At 40.2% G+C, this 27,930-nt stretch overlaps 1 long non-coding RNA gene across 1 annotated transcript in view; it reads right to left on the reverse strand.

Moving 5' to 3' along the window:
• Window positions 1-2,862: 2,862 nt before the first annotated feature.
• The window catches only part of LOC134552354 (uncharacterized), a 115,744-nt gene continuing 90,676 nt past the window's right edge, over window positions 2,863-27,930 (reverse strand). The window contains exon 3 of the long non-coding RNA XR_010080839.1: window positions 2,863-2,936. This is a non-coding gene — a long non-coding RNA (uncharacterized LOC134552354). The remainder of the gene's footprint in view (window positions 2,937-27,930) is intronic.

Raw genomic sequence — 27,930 nt, forward strand, 5'->3', positions numbered from 1 at the left:
CCAGGAGCACAGAAGCATGCTAATGCTGCTGATGAAAGCAGAGCAGATCTATTTAACAAACTCTGTTTTGAATATCCAGCAGAGGAGAAATGCAGTCCAATCCTCATGTGCATTTCTGGTCCCTCCCCTCTGTGTTTTACATTACTGTAATAAGGCAAGGAAGTGCTGTTTGACCTTCATTAACTTATTACATATTAGTCATGTCTGAACTGCAGCATATCCTCAGGCTTTCACCAAGGCAGACTGAAGTGTTGGTCCTGGTTCCAGTAGCAATACTAATAAAATTCCCTGGAAAGGTCTCAAGACCAGGGTATGACCTTTGCTTATTCAGGCAAGCATCCATTGCTGAATTATGACTTCTTTCTTCTGTTAAGAGAATTAGTAATTGCTGCCACTGATGGGTGTGTCAAGATTTAAAAATTATGATCTACCATCAAGTCAATTAGCAAAGACTGCAGGAGCAAATTTTTCCTTCTCATGTTGATTGTCCATGTGATTCTGCCATAAAAATTATACATTAGCTGAGCTAAAGCATTAAATGAGTAGGTAGAAAACAACACTGCAGGGGGATTCCACTCCCCTGACCCAATTCTGTCCTGTTTAAAGCTATTTCCAGACAGGATAGGGCAGAGAAACCCAAAATCATATTTTCTTTTTTTTTTAAGTGATACATGGAGATGCACAACCACTACCATACATCACCTCCAATGGCAAATGTTGGTGAGTTACATTGTGGGATCAAATTTTTCTCACATTGGGTAAATGTATTTAGCTTCAACCTGACAAGTTAAATAAGCTATCAATAAATTAAAGATAACTACTGCAAAATGTCCAGTATAAGAAAACCTGTGTTAATAAAGTCTGCATCTTCACAAACCACTGATGTATCTTCCCTCATTGCAGTCAAGGCTCTAAGAACAAGGTATCTGAAGCTGGGCTAGAGGTCTGCCTTAGTGGAAAGCCATAAAACGTGACCTAACCATAGCCAGTCCTCCTGGGACAGCAATTACAGCAATAAATGTTCCACAGCAGATGCTAATGCCGTGTATAAACAGTCGTCCTCTAAACTGAAAAGAAATTTTGGCCCCCACACGTCTTTCAGGGTCCCATTGTACGTATGGAAATGTAAAGGAAATGTAAAATTGATATGCACACCGTGGCATTGGGTTTAGTCTCCCCTGCTCTATAAATCTGTGCAGGCTGTGAGAGAGGAGCTGGAGGGGCAGGATTTGTGTGTGTCAGTTTTACGGGCTGGCCCGAGCACAGCGCGGGTTATCGCTCACTGTCAGGTTCAGCGCCCGCTGACCCGCCGGCTCCAGAGCACGGAGCCACAAATCAGCAGCGTAATGAAGGCTGAGGAGAGGGCTCTGCTGATTTATTAGGACATCTGTCTGCCCGTGGACAGCCCAGCACTGCCCCTGTGTAGTGCCAGCTATTAGCATAATCCTCACCATGAAACTTCCCGGAGATTTAAAAGAGAGGAATAAAGTGTTCAAAGAAGACTGCCTAAACCAGAAGGGGTTTTCTTGTAGTGCTCATTACCAGGCTTAACTTTTTATGTCAACACCCCATAAAAATAATAATAAAAATAAAAATGTTAAAATAAATAGGTTTTAGTTTTTCAAAACTACTGAATTTTCAGAACACATCTGTATGTCTGTTTATAATAAAGTCACTACCCCTGCTACTTTTCAAAGACTTTTTAATATTTTAATTTTTTATTATTCATTTATATTTAATCACAGTAGTGTCATCTGCATATAGTGTTATCACCTTCATTCTTACAAAGTTAGTCTCCTGAATTCTGTAATGTGAAATGAAAACTTCAATTTTTTGTGCCAGTTATATTTGGCTACTTTTTGAGAAAAGCAGGAATTAAGCACAAACTTTCAGAGTTTGCCTATAAATAGGAGTCAATCTCATAATGCTGTAAGCTGTAAATGCTGTGATACTACTTTAACTGTATAGGTCAAGAAGTTTGTGAGGTGCAGAACAATGAATACTGGCATATGAATTGCTCTTTTTTTGTACATGAGAGGCATTCACCTGAAAAATCAGTCAGATCATTATTTCTCCCTTGATCAGAACTAAGGTGAAATAGGTTTCAGTCTATGAACATTAAATTATTCCCTGAAGATACTTTTATATTTGACTGTTTTAAAGAGTGTCACTGTTCATATGTCTTGAGAAGAAAAAAAAAAAAGTTAAATATTGCATTAAAAAATTTGCTGTGAATGTTGAATTTTATCACTGCTATTATTCCATTTTCTTTGTATTAAATGTTATGTTAGATAGGATTTCAGCAGTTACCAAATTTGCAGTCGGCAGTGTAGAAACATCCACCAGCATGTGGCAATCCCTGCTTTGCTTAAACCAGGGTGAAATCTGAGCAACATGAAGAGAGAAGATATAGAAAATCCAAACTATCAAAAGCACAGCAAAATTGTAAACCTATGTTTATTTTAGTTTCAGAATTCTCAATTGGTCACGCTGCTATGGTGGTATTTTGGCTAGATTTTATGTGCCATTCCATGAAAACACTTATATTCAAGGATATAAGACACTTTCTGAAATCCAGCCCAATTGAAAGAATCTGCAGTAGAGTTAGCATCCACTGCCTGGAAACTTTAATGTGCATAAACCTGTGCATGTGTGCAACTGCCCTGATTAACAAAGGCAGGACTCGACTCGTGTGTGCTGCCCTACTTATCTCATGAGCTAAGATATGGTAGGCTGCAAAGAATTAAAAAATGGAGAACCTGAATACCCAATCATCCACTTGAACTCAAAAATGGAAACTGTGCATTGCAGTATCATTTCCAAAATAGCAACATAAACAAATATGCGTGGCACAGTACTTGCCTCCATAAATTCCAGCGTTGCTCTTCCAGCTGAGTCACTAAATGCTCTATGTATTTGTTGGAGTCCATATATTCCTAAATGAAAAAAGATTAAAATATTAGTTTTTCAATGTTCAAAGTATTTGTAATATTTGGAGTAAAACCAATCAGAGTCGGTTTGTGGAGTGCACTTTGATTATCCCATGTACATAGAAATCACAGTGATGTAGAAATCCAGATTAAATCCACATTTGGATTGATATTACATGAACAAGGCAATAGCCTAATGCACTCTTCAGAAATTGTTTGAGGGGAAGACAAGAGGCACTGAGGATAGATACAAAAGCAGCCCAAATAAATTAGTGTACATATAAATTCATATCCATATTCCAAGCCCAGAATAATCTTCCCTGGATCCAGACTGAAAAATAACTTCCCAGCAGTGCAGTCACTGGTTTTGGTGCACATTTTGTTTACTTTAGATATAAATCAAAGTGAACTGAATATTTGACTCAAATATTTATTTTATGGACAGTATGAAAAATACTATAGCATGTATCCTATTTGAAAATGAAGCTATAACTCAGCTCCTATATTATTTTCCAGTCCAACTTTTGCAGATGCAATAACTTGCAATATCAGCTCTATGAAAGCTCCTGTACTTGTATCTAGACAGAATTTCTGATAAATAATCTTGACCAGATGAAAAATTCGGATTTTTTTCCTGCTGAAGCCTATTCTTAAAACTCCATGCAAAGAGATGATGTTTATTCTCAGCAGAGAAATCTGTCAGTAATAAAAATACACCACCTCATTTCCAGGAGAAGGGCAACTTCAGTGTTATTTATATCAAATATTTCAGAATGAGCCCACAGAATAACATGATATTATATGATGTATTTGGATGACAGCAGTAACAACACAGTCACATTACTATTATTCTGAAAGTCTATCAGTGATAATATAGCTGTCCTGAAATATCTCACCAAAGCAAAAATATGTCTCAAACTTCATACTTCAGGAAATTGCAAGTATTGGAGTACTACATAGAAAAGAATTCGTCTTCCCTTTCTGGAGACAAAAGCTCCATTTTTATAGCTCTACTGTTTTACCTTTGGACTCATCACAGCACCACTTTGTGGGGTTCCTGTTTGTATCAGAAGTTGTCTCTTTACTATTATTATTTCTTTTGTGTACAAATAGGGATTTTTGGTGCAAAGTAGTTGTTTCTTCTGAGTCATTTGTCTTCATGACCAGGAATATGAGACAGCCACTGCAGGGACTGTACATCATTGTGTCTCCTCAAGGTGAAGATAAATGCTAGCTGGTTTTAATGATCATAATTTATATATAAATGTACATTTTTATTTTTCAGGACTGGAATTGTTCCAAGTGATTCTGTGTTTCTGTTCACAGTAATTATTTTCCTGTTCAGAGAGAGGTGGAGGGAGGGAGAGTGGTCCTGCAAAGGCACAAAGAAAGGTCCCTGGCACAGACAGGAAGAAAGAGGAGGGCTCTGCTCCTGAGGAGCCTCTGCAAAAGCAGCTCAGCCATGTCCTGTTCAAACTGCATGGCTTGGAAAGCGTTGGGTGTTGTGAAACTTTCCATTAAACTCTGTGGTCACCCCAAGTTTAAATTTCATTCTAACTGCTGTAAATAGCAGCATCACATTGCTGTTCCTTTCAGAACACATTAAATCATGTAAATCCTGAGAAACACAATCAACTTCCGTGGCAATTAAGCAGGAAGCTTCTTCTAAGCTAATTCTAGTAAAATTGTTCTGCAATACCCATATATTAGGTTTCACAAAATATATATTGTACAAATATATAATGATGATTAGTTGCAGTACCAAGTTCTTTAAAATAAGTTGCCTATTTTATTTTATATTTTTTACTACAATGAATCTAGCATAAATTAGTATTAATACCTTTACATCTTTTTAATGTAATATTAAACAATATTCCTGATTTATTCATCAGTGCACTTTGCCCTACAGGCAAAGATAGGATCAGCCGTTTTATTCTGCATAATTCTACCATGATAATATAAAATCCTCATTTTGAAGCAATTTTCTTAAAACTGTTTTCTGGAAATAAGGACAATGGGGAAAAAGAAAGCACCGTGTTTATCCTATACAACTACTGCCTTAATGTGAAGGTTTTCCTGTTACAAATCAGAAATGTTATTCTGTTTCTCTTTAAAAACCTGCAACCTGGGAGTATGTAATCTTGTCAGTGTGCAAAAGTGCTGTAAAAAAAAATCAACCATGGTTTGATGGTGGTTAGCAGCACCTCCTTTCTTCTGGCACATTCACGTGCCAGCTGTGTCCACAGCAAGCCATCTGCTCCAGACAAGGCCCCCGTCCCCAAGCCCAGGCTTCTGCTCTCTTCTCTTATCAGCTCTCCCAATAAGACAAATTCTGCCATCCCTGGATCAGGACCCAGTGTTATCATTTTGTCAGTGTGAAGCAAATAGCAAACAGTCACTTGAGATTTAGAACAACTCTGTGATTTAGAATAACTCGGCACATTCAGCGACAGCAGAAAATGTGAGTAAAACCCAAAAGTAATCACTCTGGTTTATGGTTGGACTCAATGACCTCAAAGGTCTTTTCCAACCTAAATGATTCTCAGACTTTATGTTCAACGAGACGATGTGTACAGTTCATTAAAGCACTTCACAGGACCAAATAGATCATGTCTAGAAGGGAAATACAAATATTTTGTAGCTTCCTTGGAGCTCTGCTTGTGCCATGCAGGCTCTGAGCAGCGTGGACAAGTGTGGAGTGTGAAAGATTGCATGGAGCATTGTTTTCTGATGTAAGGATAACAATCATTTAGGCAGAGATGATGGGACTCGGGTACTAATGAGGCAGACCAATCAAATGGGAGAGAAAGGCTGTAAAAGCACAGCGGCCCCAGGGTTTCAAAAGGGGGTCACAGTTCTCCCTGTTCCCCCAGAACAATGGACACTGAGCACCTTAAAGCTGTGTAAGTCAGTATTTCTGAAATGGTGCAGCCTTTTTAATCTGAAGTTGCAGACTCCAAATGAGTGTATTTATGTACATTTGATACTGTTCATAGCGATTGTGCTGCTTGTAGAGTTGCCATCCATGCTCTTATCCACACCTGGACCAGACCTCAGCAGCCTGCCCTGCTGGCTCTGCTTGGAGTCCCACTCCTGCCTCCAGCCATTCCTCACAACTTGCGGGATTGCTGAGAACTTTGTGATTTAAATAATCAAACAAATAAACAAACCATCCTTTTCAGAGTAATGAGTGAAACCTGTCCCTTTTCTTCTGAATTAGTTACCTTGCAGCCATGAGAAGTTCACTCTTCCATCTTTTCTTCTGTGATGGCACAAAACCGCACTGTTTTAAGGAAGAAACCTTCTCTAATATGTTTAAATGCAGTAGAAAATATTTCTAACAGCTGTATGTATTCTGGCATGCAGGAGGAGATGGCATGGAAATGTCACATACCAGCTCATCTAATTTAGAGAACATTAGAGAATTGCTTTACCTAGAGTGTTGCTGGTTTGAGTTGAAACACAAGCCTAGGAACATACCTAAATATGTTTTTTTGACAGAACTAAATATCTCACTTTGCAATTCTTAATTGTTTTGCTTGTTTTTTAGGGATTTGTTTTTCTTTTCTTTGTTAGCTGGACGGCTGTCAGGAAAAAACAGGGAAGAGAAAGGAAATGAAGTGCCTCCACTGAGGCCAGGGATCCACTGCTCGGTATTTTGGTTGGTTACTTGGGTATTTGTTCTGGCATATCCCAGTTGTTGTGCTGGGCAGGGTATCAAAACTTATCCAGCACACAGAACATTTTCCCATCCATTGTTACAGAGCAAACCCTTCGAGCAACCTTGGGCTCCCAGCACAGGAGTCCCTCTCTGGAAGCTGGAGGTGATAAATTCAAGCCAAAGCAATAGCACATAGTCTCTGCTGCTCTTAAGGAACCTGCACAGCTTGGAATCAAAGAGAGTTTAATGAGCTTAGCGAGATGTGAAAAGGATTAAGGGTAGCAGCAAATCACTTGATTACGTACTTAATTCAATAGGGCTACTCAGAGCTGGAGTAGCCTGTGCTGGGCTGGCAGCAGGGCCATGGCTGGGACTGGCCCCTCCTGCAGCACGGACACCCCAGCTCCCCAAACCCACACACCTCAGCCAGGCACGTGGGGACACGGCCACTGTCCCCTGCCACCGCTCCCCTGTCCTGAACAAGCTCCCAGCAAAGGGCTGAGGGGCCTGAGCTGGGCAGAGAGCAGGGAGACTGGGCCAGAGCCTAGGCTGGCACATTCCTGCAGACCAGTTTTGAAGGAGGGCTGGGAGGTAAATATCATATTCAGCCCTGCACAGCCAAACAAAGCTTCCCATTCCCCCCTGGCACATCTCATTCCACTCCTGGTTTGGTTGGGACAAACTCTGTGTAGCTCAAGCCCTAGCCCACTCTTCCACATCTCTACCCCTTCATTCCCCTAACATTTGGATTTGGAAGCAGGCAGGGAAGCACCAGCAGGGATTCAGGCTCCTGTTCCCCACAGAGGAAAATGTTGGTCACTGGGGAGAGGAGAAAAACAGAATGAACAACGGGATAAGCACTCAGACAAGTTCCTCTGGATGTCTGGAGCCGTCCAGCCCCGGAGACAGGGAGCTCCATGGAGAGCCCACAGTCATCTGCTACAGTTCAGGAAGTCACATTTTCACAGGGAAAGGTTATTAGAAATCAAACAACAACAAAGCTGTCTGCAGCCAAACAGCAGACTGTTGCAATTAGGAAATGATGTTAGCAAAGCAACAAGGGGGACATCTAAGCTGTTACACTGAGTGTGGAGACACAAGTCATTTTTGAAGGATCTTGGAAGAGTGCCCTGGGGTAAAGCTTTAAATCGTGGGAGAGTGACTTCAGAGAATATTAGAACTTTTGTAAAATATGTATTTTTGTTTTCATCCTGCTGCATAAACCTTTGACAGAAAATAGACTTTTTTCCAGCACTCTTAAGAGGACACACATATATATTTATATATATGTTTTCTTGTCTAGACAATGTTTTTCATATCCAAAAGCAATATAAATGAGAATTGAGTGAGCTTTCTGTTGCACACTAAAAAGAAATCTGGTATGAAAAAAGAAAGAAAACCCTTTAGGATTAGTATTTTTTCACTCCTTTCAATACCACACCTGGCTAGACCACTCACTTTTGGTCCTACATAACAATGGAAGCTAAACTGTGTGGCTTACAGAAATAATATCTTTTAAAATGGCCATTATTGCTGATTTATTATTTTCCTACATGATTCCAACACATTTTAATTGTTGGCTTTATTAACAACTGGCATGAAAGTGTGAATTGAGAGCCTCTGCAATGGAGCAGGAGGCTGGAAAGAGCCTTGGTGCACATTACACCATTATGGAAAAAGCAGTAATGATTGTTTTAATAAATATGTTGAGCAAATTTCTTAATTGTTCAAAATCACTTAAGCCTCAGTGAACAGTTCACATTACATCTCAGCTGCAGTGATTACAACTGATTTACCAATTCATCCGGAGCCAGTTGTTTTCATAAAAAATCAGCTGGGTTTTCCTCCTGCTGCTGCTTGCCTTCTGCTTTGCACCCTATTAAGCAGCACCATCCACAGCCAGCAGCCGAGTTCTGTGAGGCCTGAAACAGCACAAGCTCATTAACTGATAGATTCTGCACCCCGTGCTCTCTGAGGACAGGGATGCAGGGCCAGTGCTCAGAGGAATGCCACCCAGATCTGCAGCTGGCACACACAGCCCTGCTGCATCTGGGGTTTGCCAGTTTGTCCCCAAAGGAGCTCAGCAGGGATAACAGCATGGGTACCCTGCTACTCAGGGACACGGATGTCGGTGTCCTTGAGCATGCTGAAGTTTTATGCTGTCTTCCAACAGCTTATAAAACCTTTTCTTTTCCAGAAAGGAGCAAACCTTTTCTTTCTTCTAGGAGCAAATCTACAAGAGCTCTTCCCTGGCTTAGCAGACCAGTATATCATAAGATGGAAGGTGAGGAACAGATTTGTTAGGAACCCCTGCCACCATCACTACCAGTCAGATTTCCAGGTGCTTGGCTGGTTTGGGTAGCTGCAAACAAACCAGTGTTTTTCCTATGCAAATAGCAGGCCATGTAAATTTTTTCATTTCTGTTAACTATTGAGCGAATTATTCCATTTAGCTGTAGAATAAAAAGAAACTGGACATTGTGTCCAGCAGGCAAATCAATGCTTCTTTTAGCTGATTTTTTTCCCCAAAAGTATAAACCAGTAAAAACAAATATGAAGCATTACCTGGAATTTACTAGAGTTGTCTTGAAATAGAAAAGGATGGTATCATAGTAGGAGAGTTTGCCTTTGCATGCTCTGAGTCGTGGAGATTTTAACACCCGTGAACAGAGTCACTGAGCAATATATCCCTACAGCATCGACACGTGGATGTCTTTAATTTGGATATGGAGTAAAACAGTCTCCATTAGGGCTCAATCTCCATGGACACCCACCTATCCCGAGGTTCAAGTGGCTGGGTAGGGCCAGACCCTGAGGGACAGGGGCAGGAACTGCAGCAGGTACAGAGTGTGGGCTGCACTCACCAGTGCTTGTCCCAGAGGAGGGAGACCACCAAGAACCCTTTTAGCTTCTAACCTACCAAAAAAGTCAACAACACCACTGGGCCAGCCAAAGATTTCAGCAGGAAATGGGGAAAAAAATTGCCTTTTGGCCAGGAAGAAGAGTGAATATGGACAAGCAGATTGTGCCAGAGCACCCTGGCTGTGTCTCCTGGGCAGCTTTGGGGCTGTTCTGCCTTTTACTGCAGCTTATGGAAAGTTCTTGTCCTCACTGAGTATAAAATCTCTCCTACAGTGAAATATAAAACAAATAGAGAATATGAAGCTTAGCATTATGGCACATGTAAGAGTTCCTGGTTGCTGGAAGTTGTTGATGACCATGTGTAAGGTAAGGAGGTGTCAGAGAGACACAAATGTTTACAGCCCAGCAATTCCACAAATGAAAAGGTGACTGTTATTTAAGGCAACAGGAGTTTGCTATTTAGCTAAAACAGAGATTCAGAGTTAAAAAATTTAAAAATAGTGCAAGAAGATGTTCAGATTTTATGAGTTTGCTGCTACACAGTGTGTATATTTACATGAAATAATTAGCTGTAGTGTTGTTTATGTCAAATCCAATTTACATTAATAAACTTCACCCAGCAAACACTCTGATGCTGGAAGAAAATGCCCAGAAATGTTAGCAGCCTTAAAAATGCAGAGTAAACACTGGAGCATTTAATTAATCAATTTCTGACATTACCAAGTCATTACAATTTCTGAATCATTTCTTGAATGTTTTTTATGAATATAAATCAACCACGACACATGGAAGAACTGCTGGTGGGAGGCATTTGACTTACACAGACATATGGCAATTGCATGTGACTCCCACTGTCTAAAGAAGACAAGGAGTTACAACAAGAATAGAAAAACATTCATAGGATCTATTGCAGAGTTGGGAAAATGGAATTCTAAGGTTATTAGGAATGCTTGGGATGCAGAGATAAAGATGCTTCATTCTTAGAATGCATCAGACTTTTTAACTCACTTGCAATAACCATTGTCTTCTATCCAACAACAAATACCTCAGGACGTGATGTTTTCTCTACCATTTTCTTTAATTGCTTTGTTATCACTTGTCCTCACATTTATTCTGGAAGCTTCTGATGAGGAACAATGTAGATACCCACAAATCAAGCCTATCTTCATATGGTTTCATTTCTACTAAAACCAGCCTAATAAACAAACAGTAGATGCTCATTCATTCAATCATCATAAGTCAATAGCAAAATTACAAAGTATACACTGTATGTAATCACAGGATGGCCTGGTTTGGAGAGCACCTTGAAGATCATCGAGTTCTAACACCCCTGCCATGGACAGGGACGCTTTTTATTAGACCAGGTTGCTCCAAGTTCCTGTCCTTGGGCACTTCCAGGGATGGGGCAGCCACAGCTTCTCTGGGCAACCTGTGCCAGGGCCTCCTAACAGCAAATCTCAACCCTCTCTCAGTGTGAATCCACTGCCCCTCGTCCTGTCACTCCATGCTCTTGTAAGAAGTCCACCTCTGTCTTTCTTGTAGGCTCCATTCCCATATATAAAATGCCTCGATGTAAGGTTAGAAATCCAACAAAATGTTACAGGCACGTCTATCTGATGATGCTAAAATATGTGCAAACGTCAGTGGACAAACCAGGTGAGGAAAAGTTCTGAGGATCTCCAGATTCTGACCTGCACTCTAAGGACAAGGATAACCCAAATTATCAACCCTTTAGGGTTTGTAGGGTGGGAAGCAGGGAATCTGGAGATGAGCAGATGATGTACAGCCCCACAGGCTGGGACCCCTTTTCCAGGCAGATTTCACTTGCTTTCTCTAACCACCCCTCTTTTGTCCACCTGCCACCATGGCCTGCTCTAAGCACAAACATTTTCACACAGAGGAGGGAACTGGTTACAGCACATTTTGAAAATGAATCTCTGTGTGGACAGCTCTGTTTGCAGTGTCTCGCCTATGCACATCTATAGCCAAGAAAAGAATGTCTCTGAGTTAATAATGAAGCATTGCTCAGAAAATCTCAGAAGCTGCTTCCAGCACTCCACCTCTTCCTCATCTGCTGAATTTAGTGGAACTACTTACATCCATCCATCTCATCTGCATGGCACATAAACACAAACACACAGAAAAATGAAGGAACATGCAAATAAATACGCTCCTAAACATCCCCTGTTCATTTTTTACTCTGTGCACAGAGGAAAAAGAAATAATTCTGGTGCTAACACAAAAATATACATCTGCATTTTCATAGTTTATTACAAACAAAGCAAGAGCTGTGCTTTGTCAAGTCATGGACTACCTGAAACGTGTTTATTGTTATTACCAGGACTTGTGTTAGGTTCAGCTTTGGATATTGACTGATTGTAGGACACAACTGAGTCTAAAGCATGGATCAGTTGTAAACTGCTGCCCAAATCACACTTTTTCTTCAACCCTTCAAGTCCAACCCATGGACTAATTTCCATGAGATATCCGAGAAAATAAAATCATTCATTATTGCAACAGGACTGGCCCTGCTCGTAGGTATTTGAAGGTGGGAAAAAAAAAAAAAATTCTGCAACATTCAATATATTTTCTTGTAACTACTCACTTCCATATGAGAGGAAGGGGGACTGTTCTGCAAAGCAGATTTGTCATGAGGAGCTCACAGTCCCCATGGAGGACAGGCAGGCAGCACGATGGAACCTGACTTTCTGAACCAGGGGATTAATCATAAAAAGTTTGGCATTTCCTAAGTGGTGTGTAGGCTAAGACAGCGTCATGTGATCCTGGCTGGAGAAAAAAAAATAGTGTATCAGGGATTTAGTGAAAGTGGATTTAGTGGAAGGAAAATGTTTCACTGTAATGGTAAGCTATAAGCAGAGTCAGTACAGTCCCAGAAAGGAAATCAGAACTGGAACATTTGTGTCAGCAAACAGCATACAGGCATTCACTTATGTTGTGTAGGCCTGTTAAATACTTAAGCCAAAGCAGTGCCTTTAGTTACAGACACTAATTCCCAGTAAAATCTGTGTGGAACAGAAAGCACAAAAGCACTGCAAGGACAATTTCTTGTTGGGCTGCAGCTCCAACCCTGTCATCCCCACCAACGCTATAAAAATTCACACCACAGGTACCAGTCTGGGATGGTGGCAGTTTGCACTGGCAAGATTAAAAACCCATGGGCTCAGTGGGAGATGCCCCATGGCACCAGGAGAGCTCCTGGGGTGCATTTCCTGGGGTGAATTTGGATGCCAATTTTTGAGTTCAATGCGTAGGGGTAACTGAGCCTAATTCAAAGCCTTTCACAAAATAGGAATTGGCAGGTTTTTTCCCTTAACTTATGTTGCAAAGAAAAACTCCCTCTTCAAATCCTATATACTACGGGATTAATAATAATTATTGTCTTGTGCTTTTATAAGTGATCTGATGCACTATTAATGCTTTGTCTCCTGAATACTTGTGACTCCAGTATGCCATGTACAGTAAATGCTAAACAAACATAATGATGCTGCTCAATTTAACAAGAATCTATTTCCTTTTCATAAAAATAAAGTGAACCTTTAATTTCATTCACTATTATAGAATTCACCGGTACAGTGCAACACCAGTGACACCAGAGCTGTAATTTAGCTCCTGGTTAATGCTAATAATTTTTCTGCAGTTGAATATTGCTGCACTGAATTGCAGCTCCATCTCAAGTGTTATGTGCCTAAAGATATTAGTTACAGTTATTGCAGAGCATTCTGTTTATTCAAATCAGACTGAAACAAACACAAACTGCAGCATGAAAGGCTGGAAAATATTTGCTTAGATAAATATTCATATCAGCTGCTATGCAGGATATATAGAGACAATTCAGATTACATGATAGCTTTTTGTTTTATACACCATCTTGCCAGTTAGCATTCAAAAATGTAACTTTAAAAATGCCTTTAATTTTATGTGTGCTACACAAAGTGATATACTTAGCTGTCCATGTTTCTTACACATGAATCTTTAATCCACAGGGAGCTTAATAGGAATTAAAAGTGGAAACATAAGCATAAATCTTTATATTTCTGGTAATATAATTTTGTCGTTAACTGAAGCTTACTGGAAAAGTTCTTTGTGATATTTAACTGAATTACATTTTAAAGACCTTTAGCATTATCAACTGGAAAATCTATGGCAGCAAGTGATGAGTCCTGTTAGTCTCCCCGCTGCTCTAGTGCCAGCTTTGTGATGTTTAGACAGTGTCTCTGTCCTGGGGACCAGAGGCAGAGACACAATTTCCTGCAGAAGCTTTGGCTCTCATTGTTCTGAGCCAGAGAGGGCAAATTAAAACACCCACCACGTATCAATCCTGCACCTAGCAGCATGTTTATTCACGTGAAGGTGGCATCCTGTTTCCAGTGTAAGGGTGTTATGGGTCAGCTTCAGCTGGAATCTTGCTTGAGGGAATTAACTGAGGCCCCGTCAGTCCAAAATGAACATAGAGGAGATGCAGAATGGAATCAGGTTTTATTCTCCGCTGTTAATGGATGATTTTTAGAGTAATTGGACCAAAAGATTTTCAAACACTGGCTTAAAAAAGTCTCATTTGGGGATAGTAATTATTGTACATAAACACTCTGCAATGTACTGGCCTCTTGCTATTATCTCGCATTTGTTAAGCATCTGATGTGTTTGAGTATTCAAAACTAGTGGCAATAATTGATGTACAACAGAAGGGCTGAAATTCTGCATCTGAACTATGTAGGTGCTCCATGGATGACTCACAGGCAGTTTATTGTGTGGTTTTTCACAAGAGCTAATGATTTAGATTCATTTCCATAAGCCTTGGGATGTTTGAATGCATAGTCTGGATCCAAAGTACTGAGCTTACATTAAATCACAGGAGAAAAAATACCCAAACAACAACTTCAAGAAACTTTAAAAGTTAAGAGAGGTTCCAGCCCAGTGTTTCTTTCCCTTTCCAATCTGCATCATCTACATCAGCATGCTTCTGAGCTATTATTTCTGAAAGGGTTGATCAGTGTTGGAGGCTCTGCCCTGCTGCACAGCTCAGGCAGGGCAGGTCTCCCAGATTCCCAGCTCCCATCAGTCACAGTGGTAGGAATTTCTCGTGTCTTACTCCTCACATAAAGAGAGGCCCACCAGGTAAGTGTGGTTTTCAGGTGTTACAGACATCAGGAGAGCCATAAAACTGAGCTGCTGCCATGCCCATGTAATGTTGTGTGGCTTTGGTGTGAGAAGTGCTGAGCATCTGCAGCTCTCATTGATGCTGCAGAATTAAACTTATTCAGGGGAGAAAAACCAATTTCCAGACTTTAGATACAGCCCTTAATCATTCATTTAAAAAGCATTTCCATAGCCATCAACTTGACAGTATCTAAATGAAAAGACTCTGAAAATCTCTTGTTTTCCAACAGGAAATGTGTTCGGGGATTGGCATTTCACATGTATAGAGAAATTTACAATAATCGTGTCCTGATGACAAGTTTAGGAAAAGATTTACATCTAATAGGAATGATCTATTTTATCTTTCATACAGTAATACCCAGTGGCTATTGTGAACATTTTATTATGAAGGAAATTAAAGACAACACAAGAAAATTAATGTTTTAAGGGAAAGTCGTATGGTCCATTTAACTCTTCTTTTGACTGCCCACATAATGTAATGAGTTAATTTTCTTCTTTTCTTATGTTTTAGCAATAGAAATAACACTTTTCATAAATGATCTACGAAAGCTTTAAGAGGAAAATCAAGCTAGTCAGTACAAAGCTTCTGAATTACTTCTATACAAATGCATATCATGGGTACTTTGAAGAAAAAGGCCTTATACTGAATAATCTTTCTCCTCTTTACCTTTCCAACCAAACACCTCACTACACAACAGTGATATCCCCTCTTTGTATGGGACTCAATGAAAATTTTGTCACAAACAAGGGTCACACAGTCACTGCTTGGATATGGAGACAGTGGCACACTGTGACAGCAGTGCAAGAGCTCTCAGCAGGAAAGCGCCGCGACACTTCATGATCCAAGGCTTGTAGGGAAGCACTCAAAAAAGTTTTGCAGGAAAGCAGAGCCATTTCTCTTGTCTCTGCTCCTTCCAAGTACCCTTTATAACTGGGTCTTTTAAAAAGGAAATTGTTCCACCCAAAGGTTTTTGTGGCAGCCGTGAAGGGACAGAGCCTCAAAAGAAAAGGTCTCCATGCACCTGGGATGTGTCTCGGACCCTAGACCTGGCACCCAGTCAGTTCTCCTGCTGAAGCTTCTCCTGATGAGGATGCTCAGGGTAGGATTTCAGACCATGCCTAACCCTGCAGTGTTAATCTAATCAAACAAATCTCAGGGATAACTATGGCCTAGGCCTTTCAGTCCAGCCACTTTTGCCTATGTCATGACAGTTGTTGAAATGAGAAGTAGAAATCGCAAAGGAATAAAAACAACACAGTGTTAGATGGAGCATTTAAACAGCTAAAGATGGAGATAGGCCCCTAACGAGATTTTAATGGGAGTGTGCTCATTTTGCTTCCTTGAAGATTTCTGAAATGCCTCTAGACTTTTGGTAAATTTTAAAAACTGTCTCCCCATTCCTTGCTGTGAATCCAAGTGCTTTGCTTTTCTTTTTCTGTGAGGAGGAGGGCAAGGAAGCCCAGCATATAAATTCCTTTCCTTGCATTCATACTGAATAAGGTGAAGAAAAATTTCCTCTGTACATATTTGAAAGACAAAATCACTTATGTGGATAGCTGAATTCCCCCTTATAATTACTTTGCATTCATGCATCAGATGCCTGGGGCCAGAAGGACATGCTGAATATGAGAGTATCTGTCTAGCCACAAAGTAAATATGGTGCACAGGAGGATTAAGACAAGGCAAACGAGTCTGCTGTTTCAGACTGCAAAACTTTTCAGGCTCTCCTGCAATGCCAAAAGAGTAAAGAAGTTCACAGAGACTGCTGAACTGATCTGCACACCAGGGGAAACTGAGTCACTGAACAAGTCCCTTTCTGAGTCACCCTGGCAGGACCATGGGCAAAAACAAGACATTCCCAGTCCTTCCAGTCCCTCAGCCTGGTTCATCCTAACCTGACATCCAAAACATGCCAGGTGTGGCTGTGCATTTCACACACACAGGTATGAAAACAGCTAATTCAAAGAGTGTTTATGTAGTTCAGATCCTGTGACTTCATCTCACAGCCTTGAAAACTGAGAGGCCCCTTCCATAAGGGAGTAACAATCAGCTCCAGACACATCTCAGGCACAAGTGATTTTTTGCTGCTTTGGCAGATTGCATTGTCTGTGCTAATGTGTATCAGCTAATAAGTCTCAAGCCATATTGAATTGTTTTATCTTTCAAATTTTGATGAAAAAGACCTTTAGAATATTTGTCTCCTAAAATGCTCCTGATTAGAGCTCTGCTTTCAAATCCAATACTAAGTTATTAATCATGGAAGAGTTTTCTGCTTTCCACCAGTCAATAATTATGTATTTAGCCATGATTAGTGCCACATGGGGCAAACCTTTGTTTTAAGAAAGGCAGCATTCAATTCTTAGCCTATAGAGTACATCGTGAATGTAGCTTGGAGTTGGAGTAATGTCGAGATGTACTATTTTCCTAGGAGATCTGAGGATTTCCTCCACATCTAGTTTTTTTTATTTATGGCACTGATATGCTCGGCTTTATCCAAAAAAGACATGAGACACATATTAGTATCCATCAAGAGGAAATTCTTGAACCTGACTTCAAACCCAGAAGTATTTACTAACCTATTATCTATATGGGAGCACTAATTAATTTCACAATGGTTTTTCCCAAGACCCTTAAAGGCTTGGGAAAATTTTCTAGGGGGTAGCACTGAAATTCCAGTGACACCTGAGCACAGTTCTAGGCTGGATTTCACCATTTTTACCTCAAATTTATGTCATTCTTTCCATCACCATGTCCGAGCTCCCAGAGAGGCAGTCAGGTGTGGAGCCCAGCTCCGCTGCTCTCCGTGCCTTGGCCACCCAAGGTCAGAGGAGAACCTCAGTCTGACAGGGCTGCAGGGAGGACTGAGCTTGAAAATGAACTCCAGGCTTAGGAAATACAAATGACAGGGAAAGGGACGCAGTGTGAGATCAATATCAGATACTCAGTGAGAGAGATGGAGTGGTATTGCTGTTCATTAAGATGCTAAGATGATAGAGCAGTGTGTGTCTGCATTGCTAAACGTGAGGAGCAGCATCAAAGCCCTTCCTGTGCCCACTCCCTCCCTGGAGCAGCCCCTGGAGCTGCTCCCTGTCCCCACACTGCCTGCACACAAAATGCTCCCTGCTCAGGCAAGGGGTGCTACACACTGCAAGGAAAAGGAACAGGAGAGAGTTCCCGCCATTCTCTGAAAACGAAAAGTTTCGGGTAATTATTATCATTAAATGATATAATTATGGGACTTGTGGCTCATGAATAATAAACATAGAGTTGTCATTTAACGTTTTAATTTTGTGCGCTTAGAGGCTCGCTCATGCCTGCAAACATCTTTTCCAAGACACAACTGGTGACATTTCCCACCTTCTCATCTATTTTCCTCCTGTTGCTCATGTTATGACTAAAAGCAGCAGGCTTATATTTTTCTCAGTGGGAAATATGTCACCTGCTGTTGAAAGAAAAGCAATTATTGTGTCCTCGCTAAATCTTCGGCCTATTTGTGTAGAGCTTTAGAGCTTAAAAATATAAACATCCTGCTCTGTGCCAGTGTAAGCAGTTAGACACTCAGAATTCCAGCTGGGATCCCCCTGGATGTCACCTTCAGTGCCTGTTAAGCACAGGGAAAGATGCCAAACCCAAGTGCCTTTCCCATAACTGTGTCTGATCACTGGAAATTAAAAGTGAACGATGTGCTCCCAGCTCCAGCACAGGACACCTCAAAACATTATGTTCTCCCTCTCCCCCCTTACTGCAGGAGTCAGTTAATACTTTTGAGCTTTATTGAAATAAGATTTATGTCTGCTCTGCATTTCAGCAGTTGTTTTCACTCCTTTTGTGTGTTTTTATGTGGCTGTAAACCTGTCTGACAAAGGCACAGGTATTTTATTTGCACACTCTCAGATGCCATTTCTCTGTGCAATCTCTTGTTATCAAACAGAAAAACTCTCAGAATAAAAATGGGAAATAAAACAACTGGACATTTACATTTGCAGCTGGCCAAAAGCAATTAAGGGACCAAACTCACAAACTGCACATAGATAGATATATATATATGTACATGTATATCTACATATAAACACACATACAGACATACACATGAAACGATGTAGAGTGCATGCTAAAAGACAGTAGTTCCTAATATACAAAGTTTCTTTCTTGTGAGTCTGTTGCTATTTAGAAATCATTTTACCCCACAGAAGTGAAGAAAACATATATAAACACTTGAAAGGAAAAAGGCAGAATTACGACTAAATTTAAGAAAAAAATGAATCTTCCACTAATTGTGAAAGGAGGTTTCTAACAGTACGGACCAGCTTCCTAAGATTTAGGGAAGAGGATCTCAAATCAGTTATAGGGAAAGGATCAAAAACCTCAGCACTGGGCGTTATTTCAGGTAATAAAAGAAAAGGATTTTCGAGTTTTACTCCAATATGATCCCAGACAATAATAATAACAACAATTGTAAAGAATTATTTTCCCTAACATAAATTAAATCGTTACTGAACATTTAAAGTAAGGGATCATCTACAAACACAGTCTATGCACCTGTGGGATTTTAGAAGAAAACACACCTTTATACATCTTTTTACTTCTAACAAAGCCTACAAGTGCAAGCAGCAAAGCTATTTTTTCATAGGAAGCACTACATTTAGGGCTTCATATGAGAATATGAGAGGAGAACTCTCAGTTTACAGGCATTTTCTAAGTATCTGCCTTATGTTAACGATGTTGGCTAGAACACAAGGTCTAGAATCTCTTTACTCAGATAATAATTATACTTTTGCCATCTTCTCTATCTTAACAAAACCACGAATTTTCAATGAATGAACATTAGGAAAATGTAACCCTGTGCACTGAAGATAGAGATTGAGATTATGGTATTCCCAAAATAAGCGAGACTCCTTCCCCACTCAGACACGGTGTGCAGGCTGCTCCTTCAGCAGCAGCTCAGAATCACCAATGCCAGTAGTGGTGAAGATAAAAACACTTATGTGTTTTTTATGTCCACTTGCTGATAGTGTTTGGCAGGATTCAGAAAGGACCTGAATCCTCCTCCAGTTCTGAAGACATGTAGTACCCACTACACAGTGTACAGCAGCCATAGTAGGCTGCAATTTAGCATTTAAATCTGTATCTACAACATAAAAACATGCACGGAAAACTGTATGAAGAAAACTAGATTTGTGCCGCTTGTTAAAATAAAAAATTCCAAAATTATATTTGCAGTGGTTTGTATAATGGACAGCCTTTCCTCACTTTGTTTTACCACAAGCGTACATGGTGTTGCATGAACATTCGGGATATACTTTGCCAAATAGACCAATTCTTGCTGGCTGATAATCTATCTGAGGTGAAGAAGGAACATTGTGTAACAGACTAAATGTTTTCCTTCATGTGATCTGCTAGAAACAAGGGCTCTTAGTTTTAAATGAGATTGAAACGCTCTGCAGAGGTAACTGTTCAAAACTGCAGCCTATGAACTAAACTGGTATTTAACAATTTGACCTATAAAATCTTTCCTAAGCTGTGATACAGCATATGTTCTTTGCTGAGATGTACTAAAAGATTCAGTGATAATGTACACACAAGGCTTCCTCCATGCCAAACCATTTTGGATGTGAGTTGACAAAATCTATAGCATATGGATGTATTTTCATTTTATTTCATTTCATTTCATTTCATTTCATTTCAATCTTCTGTTTCTCTTTTTCTTTTGCTAAAACTCTCTAGAAAAGCTGACTTTTAATTCCAGAGTCAGTATTACACCTGCTTTGATCAGTGGATCACACATGTTTCAGTCTAGCCTGTGAAAGTTCATGAGGTCCACTATGGCTCTTGAAATGGTATTTGTACCCTCAGTTTCTAACTTTTTATGGCCTTTAAATGTTGAGCTACAAGAAGTATCATATCTTGAACAGATTGGTACTGAGACAACAGAAGAGAAATACTGTATTTCCTTCTTTTGTCAGCTGTGAATGGAAGTGGTAGCAGACCTCTAATCCTTTCTCGTTGGGCAGATGGCCGTTTGATGTATGTACTCATCTACAAACAAAATTCAGAAATTCATTTGGCTTTATCTTCATTCATTATGTATTATTGGCCTCCCTTCATTTAACATCAAAAGTGCAAGGAAGAGGACTGCCATTCTTTATGTTAATTGTTCGGTTGATTAGTCATGAATAATAACACTTAGAATGTATACAGTTCTTTACGTCTCTAAATTAATTTATAAATCTTGGTCCATCAAAAAATCTGAGACTTTTTACCAGAACTTACTTTCTAATAATAGTGTCTAACCAAAAGGAAAAAGGCCATTGTCACAGTGTTATTTGTTAAATATTTAGTGGTCTGAGGTACCAATGCAACCGAGTGCATGATCTTTGGTGAGGTTTTGCATTTCGTGCTCATGTCAGAAATGCTTCTCTTCTGCAGACATGCAAACAAGCAGGCTGCAAAGGGGGTGAGAAATGAAGGACTAGGGAAGCATCATGCCATTGAAGATTATTTACTGAAGGATTTCATACCACACCTCCTGTTGCCTGACTGCCCAGAATGGCTCAAACATGGAACAAACTTCACCTGCATGGTGGTTCTATCGAGGGCTAATTCCCCCACTTTTGAGGGTGAAGATAAGCTGTGGATAAATTGCATCCTTGTGGTTCTTCATATTCCATTCTGCTTGCCAGGAACCTGCTGCTGGTGTTTGGCAGGTTTTTGTTACTTCAGGGTAATTATCTCCCAAGTCAATGTGCCCTTGTCCCAACCTATGGAACTTCCTGCACAAGTTTTTGTTGCATAATTACTGCTAAATTACCCAAATAAATGGTTGTAAGTAATGAGAGCAGGGACTCAAATGAGAACACACACAAAGTTATAGATGTCAACAGAATTTCCACCTAACAAGAAGGGGAAAAACCTTCCACAGAAAGCTGGAGTGACATATCCCAGTGGCTGTGCAACCCACAGGTGTCCCCTGGGGATGCAGGTGCACAGCTCGCAGCCTGAGTGCATTTTATGCCTGACACTGAGTATCAAGAACCTTCCACTTGCATTATTTCATGCAAATGAAAAACTTTATGTCACCTCAGTGTATTTTGTAGGAATTTTAAGCATGGAGTTTATCCAAGATGTTATAAACACAGTTTCTATTTAAAGGAACTTATTCTTCCTTAGGCAGAGCAAAATGATTAGAGATTGTGTATCTAAATGAAGGCAGTTTATGTACAGGTTTGTATGAGAATAGATTTTGCTGAAAAAAACCAAGATTGTCCAGAAAGTGGTCACTATGTCCCAGGGCAGTGAGTGAAAATATGTTCATGAAAGGATCCTAGTCCTTTCTGTAGGGAACTAAGCACACCTTCATGCCAAGAGCAGATGCACAGACAGAGCCTAAAGAAGCCAAAGCCTGTTTCAGTGCTGGCCTCCACAGTCACTGGAGCTGCCTTCCCTGTACAGGCTGGGTCTATGTGTTGTGACACATGCCAGGGCCAGCTGTGCTCCTGCCAGCTCCCATTAAATACCAGTGCCTCTGCAGCTATTCTCTGCCTCTGCCCTGCATAAGAAAACTGACTATCAAAATCTGTTTTCCACACAGCTCACTTGAGAGTTACTTATGGTTACCTGCCACGCTGAAAATCCATAAAGTGTAAAACAAAAAATAATTTCTTCATATCAGTTGTACAACTAATGTTGTAACGATCATAAGCCCAATAAACAATTGCAAACTTTGAAATGCGCTCTTTAAGTGAGGCAATTAAAAGCAATGATCCAGTGTCAATGATGGCTTCTAGGGACTAAACAAAACAAATAAAGCTATCAAAATAAGAGGATGCTTAACCTCAAACCTTCACATGATGTTGGGTGTTACTTAGGACATTTCTGTTTACAAATGTCAGTGTCATTGCAGTAAAATTTTTGTCATTAACTGTCCAGAAATCAACTCCCTTGAAGTAAGGCAAAATGCAGCCTCATACCTGCAAGAGTAACCACTGTCAGTAAAAGGGTTGAAAGAGCAATACCAGTAGCAATAATCATGCAGTTCATCTGGAACATAAACACTTCAAAAATTTTACTTTACCGAAAGTGTTTTGATTACATAGAAGTGGTTTCCATTTAAAATAACTATGCATTTCATCCATATTATAGTCAAAGTGAATGCATTAGATCCTTGACAATACAAAAAAGGTTTAAAATGAATGAAGAGCCCATTTCAGCCACCTTGACATGATTAGTCTGTAGCACAAACTGTGCAATGCATCAACTGCATTATGATTTGCTGGAGAGCCTGGTATGTGACAGAAATGACTCATGCTTAGGCTCCTGTGCATTTTTTGCTTCATTTAAGAACTGGTCCCCTGGGCTTTTGCTTAATAAAAACCACATACGTTGCTCTAGTTGTAAGTCATAAATAAGCCTGGTCTTGGGTCAGGGCTAGCAGGAGGATCCTGGGCTCCAGAGGCAGTGAAGGAATGCCAACAACATTTGACATCCTGCAGTTTCTGAGCATGACTTCATGGGGCTGGGCGGCTGGGTTGGTGTGATTGCAAACACTTGGACAGATTTCACTGGGAGCCCTGGGAGCTCCACAGGAGGTAATAAAGTGCAGGCATTCAGAAAGAAACACTGAAGGCAGATCATCAGGGTCTCAGGGCAGACTTTACAGTTCTCAAGAGAACCCCAAACAAGTGAGCACACCCTTCTCAGCTGACCTCTCCTGGAAGGCATCGGGCTGTCCCCAGACTTCCAAGCAGAATAACCTGACAGTCTTCCATCTTCCTACATTCCCAAAGAATTATGTGTCAGATGATCTCTTCCCATTTCTTCAGAGTAAAACACATTAAAGATGGTGATGAAGAGAGAACAGAGCTGAAGAACTCAGGGTCCTCTCATTTCAGGAGTGCTGGTCTTGCAGACAACGGGTTTTACTGCAGCATTTTGGGAAATAGCTCAGCTCTTAAACAACCATTCAATTTCTCTCATGGTTTATTATGTTTAAAAAGTAGACTGAATACAGCTGAATTTCACCTTTTATCCAAGCATTTAACATTTGCTGTTCATTATAGTGCACTGCTGTCTCCTTCCATCAGGACAAGAACAGCACAGACAGGAATACAGCAATGGATCTGCCTGCGCTGCTGCCATTGAGGGGCTGGCAAAGAGGAGGTGGCTTTTTCCTCTAAAATCCCGTTTCTATAAGCTCTGTCACTGCCAGTGGTGTGGGGTAGGTTTAAGCTTTAGGCAGGAGGTGCCTGCCCTCCTGGTTCCATCCAGCTCTTTCACTGAAGGCTCGAGATTTCAGGAAGCTCAAACAGGCCTCAGGTTTAAGGAAAGAAGTAGGACCTTTCATAAAATAAGAGGGGAAATCACAGAGCCCAGTATTTGCCTGAGGATTATCTCAGTCCCCTGCTGTCAGTTCCAGAAGCAAAGTCTATTATTACACCTCTGCTGCTGCCTTGAACAAGTTTCTACAGTGCAAATGAAAGGATTCCTATTATCTGCCCACAACGGTGATTGAAAAGTTTGCACTTTGTAGGAGCAGCTCACTGCTCTCAATTGCCTCATCATTGATTTTCTCCAGGCCATGCCTCTCCTGTCACAGCACAGACAGAAAGCCTCCTTCCATAGATGGTCCTGATGCAATGAATTTTACTGCTGCTGCAGCTCTCTTTATGACAGTGGAAATTTGCAGATGGATCCAATGGAAAATCCCGTTACCTTCCCTTTGCCAGCTCTGCCATTTGTTTCCTGCAACCCGTCCCACTGCACTCACTCCGAGGGTTTGATTTCTCATCAGGAAGGTAAAAACCCATCACAGAGGGCAGAGCAGAGAGAGGATGAGACAGGGGGTCCCTCCACGGATGGAGATCATCCATACCAGAACTGCTCACCTGCTCGGGGAGAGGTGCTGAGCTGAACTGGTGTCGGTAGAAAACAGTGAGACAACATGAAGAGCTCACAGGACACATGTGATTACATTTTTTAAAGCCATTAGAGCATGAACCGTATATATATATATATATAAAGTAAAACATTTCACTCCATCCTGCCTAGGCTTAGAATTTCTTTCCCACAGATATGACAAAATTAGAAACACATTTTCAGAGAAGGCCTAAATCCCAAATAGATGTGTGGCCTTCAGAAAGGCAGCTCTGCCCCTACAGCCCTCTCGTGTTCGTCTGAGCAGCCGTCTGCTTGGCCAATTAGATGTCTGACTATTAAAAATCCAATCTCGAGGAAAATGCTGTAATTCATGCAGGGTGGCTGCAGTTTTTCCCTCTCTCACAGAGCAAAATGCACACGCTGACACCAACCCATCTGCCTTATGGACACAGATATGCAGCTTTTGGTTGGTTCCTCTGCCTATCAAGCTCAAACCAAACCCTGCCTTCCTCCAAGTTGAAGTGCAGTGATAATAAGAGCATGACAAATTGATCATCTGCTGTGGCTAGTCCTTTGGCACTGCTCTATGAGCAGTTTGAATTCCTTGGGAACAAATTAAAGCTGAGATTAAAGCAATTCTGGACTTTAAAGATCAAATTGAATCACTTGCTGCATCTGCAATAACTGAGTGGTTCCTGCCTGGTAAATGTGGGGTTTCTTTAGCTGCACCCACAAAATAGCTAAAATCAGTTATAAAGATAATAAACTTACATAAATTAGTTACAGTTAATCAACATAAGAAAGGTATGCATTGTACTGTGATCAGTAATCACCAGCTATTTCAGGTTCTCTCTTGTGACTGTTACTTTTCTGTGACTTATCTGTGTGTGGTTAAGTCAGTTCATCACAGGGTAATACCAGTGCCTCAGAAGTGTCTCAGTGTACTTCGTTTCTAGGCTGAAACATTATCTGTTTCCCCTTTTGTGCCAAAGAAAATAAAATTAATTTCAAAATATATTTTTAAGTAAAACATTTCATAAGGCTGCCTTAAAAACGTGTTTGGCATTAAAGGGAGCTGAGCAGGCAGGCTTGAGCCTATGCTACAGCAATAGAGTGGTTTAACAAATGCTTTATCAACTGTGGGTTTTCGTGACTGTTTAGGATTGTTTTCCTTTTAACTTTCATTTTTTAAATTACTGTGTCACAATGAGTGCACATATGAACTCAGGTAGCTGGGACAGGCTCCCCCAAGTTTTCTCATACAGCCTTTGCATATTAACCCACCATCATCCTCTGGATTTAATTTGGTACCAACATGAACCCCCCTTGCACCTTGCTCGGTGGACAGCAGAATCCAGTGGACAGTGCTACAGAGGGTACAATATTCAGAACACCAGAATGTTCTTTTAAACACTGCCCAATTCCCTCTTTCTCCTCTTCCATCCAGGTAACTTTCAAAGAGTTCTGAAATAGTTGAAGTTTATAAAAACATGTGCCAAGACACCCAAGATAAAGTAGCATGGAAATGTACTTGAAAAATGCCTTCTTTTTTGGCAGACCTGCTGAAAACCTTTAGAGCTGCTGAGGAGCTCTAGAAGTATTTTCCATTTAAGGTGGTCATAATATTTGAAAAACAGCAAAATTCCGGTATGCTTTTTTGAGCTCTGACATAAAATGATGGGAAACACAATATCTACATCATGTTTAAGCACTCTGTGGAGCACAATGCAGCAAGCCAAATACAAAAAATAGAAAGGATTTTTTCATTAATATAATCCTCAAAAAGCTGCATAAGACAAACATAAAGATGTCCTTGGAAGAAAATGGCAATACTTTGCCCATCCTCAGCTTTGCAGGCTCATTCTAAAGTGTTTTAGTAATGTCCATGAATTATTATGAATGTTGGCTTAGATGGTTGCCCATTGCCCTGAAGAAAATGTTTATGACCTGAATAGATTAATTATATTCTCCCCTTAAATATCATTCCTTCAGGACTAGTTATTGTTGAGTGTAAATGTGCCACTTTATATGCAAATAAAATGAACTGAGAGTGGAATAAGAAGTTCAGCATATATCTACTGACAAATCATCTTATTATGTTTTATATTAGCAGACGGTACATCTTGTGGTAGGAAATGTTAATAGACCTCAACAGGATGCAGTGCTTGCTTCCTTGTTTCTAGAAAATCTTAGTCAAACTTTCAACTATTTTTTGTAGTCACCTTTGTTTTTTTTAAAAGGATTTTAATTGTATTGTAAGAAAAAGTGATATACTGAATGCAAGAAAAAAAATCTAAAACTCATTAATACCTAACATTAGTAAAACAATTGAATAGCAGTGGCATAAATTAAAAACAGGAGGTAATATAATCTTGAATTCTCCATTAAAGAGATTCAAAACAACTAATTCACATTAATGCAAGTCAGTGGACTCAAACCCCAGAGGCTCCTGGGATGAACCTTGCTCAGATTTAACAGAGCTCACCATCATCAAGCCAAGGCTGCTCCACTCTGAACTACACAATTCACTCATTCAAACTTTTTGCTTCTCAGGAGGGGGAGAGATCACAATACACAGATTTTTGCCCTCATTTGTTCCTGAGGTGCCCAAAACGATGGCCCTGCCTGCCATCAGCCAGGAAGGACAGTGAAGATATTTACCAGCTCTTGGAAGACAAGACCTTTCATTTTTAAATAAAGGAAAGACCCAGGTGATCTGAAGAGGAAAGGATGGTATCTCTAGAAGGTACAAGGGCAGAGAGTGTCTTTGTTTGAGTCTCATTTGGGATTTTCATGTCACATTAAAAATTATTCCAATTAAAAATTCTTAATGTCTCAGGGAAAATAAACCTCATGGATTTGGAATGATGGTCAGCTCTTGGTCTATCTTTTCTCATCTATGAACAAAATTGGGAGTCTTCAATAAGGAAAATTAGTAAAACCAAAATCATCAATAACAATACCAAACCTACCTCTGCTATCCATGGGATCTGGTATTTGGGGAACATAAACTTGGATGAAGTTACATAAAATATTGAAAGTAAGAAGTTACCCATTGCTATAGCTTAAATTTGTTCTGGATTGAAATCAGTCTTTGAATTTGAATAAAGCAGATAACATTAGTTGAATACAAATAGTGGAATGAAATTTTATGGATTGGTTTAGTATATCTTCTTCTCCCATATTTTTAGCCGAACATTTAATTAATGTAATTATATCAGGCTTTTTATGGCATTAGTCAAAGTCAGATGCAGACAACCTGACTGAGTTCAAAAGAGCCAGGTTAAATGTGGTGCTCTGGATCAGGCCATGATAATTAAAAGAAAATCACCATCAGAGTGATTTAATCACAAATACGTCTTGACACAGAATTATTGCCCTTGAAGTGTGAACTTAATTATTGAATCTGCTGCTGGGAATCCTCG

The sequence above is a fragment of the Prinia subflava genome, chromosome 6, assembly GCF_021018805.1.
Source record: "Prinia subflava isolate CZ2003 ecotype Zambia chromosome 6, Cam_Psub_1.2, whole genome shotgun sequence".
Classification (NCBI taxonomy): domain Eukaryota; kingdom Metazoa; phylum Chordata; class Aves; order Passeriformes; family Cisticolidae; genus Prinia; species Prinia subflava.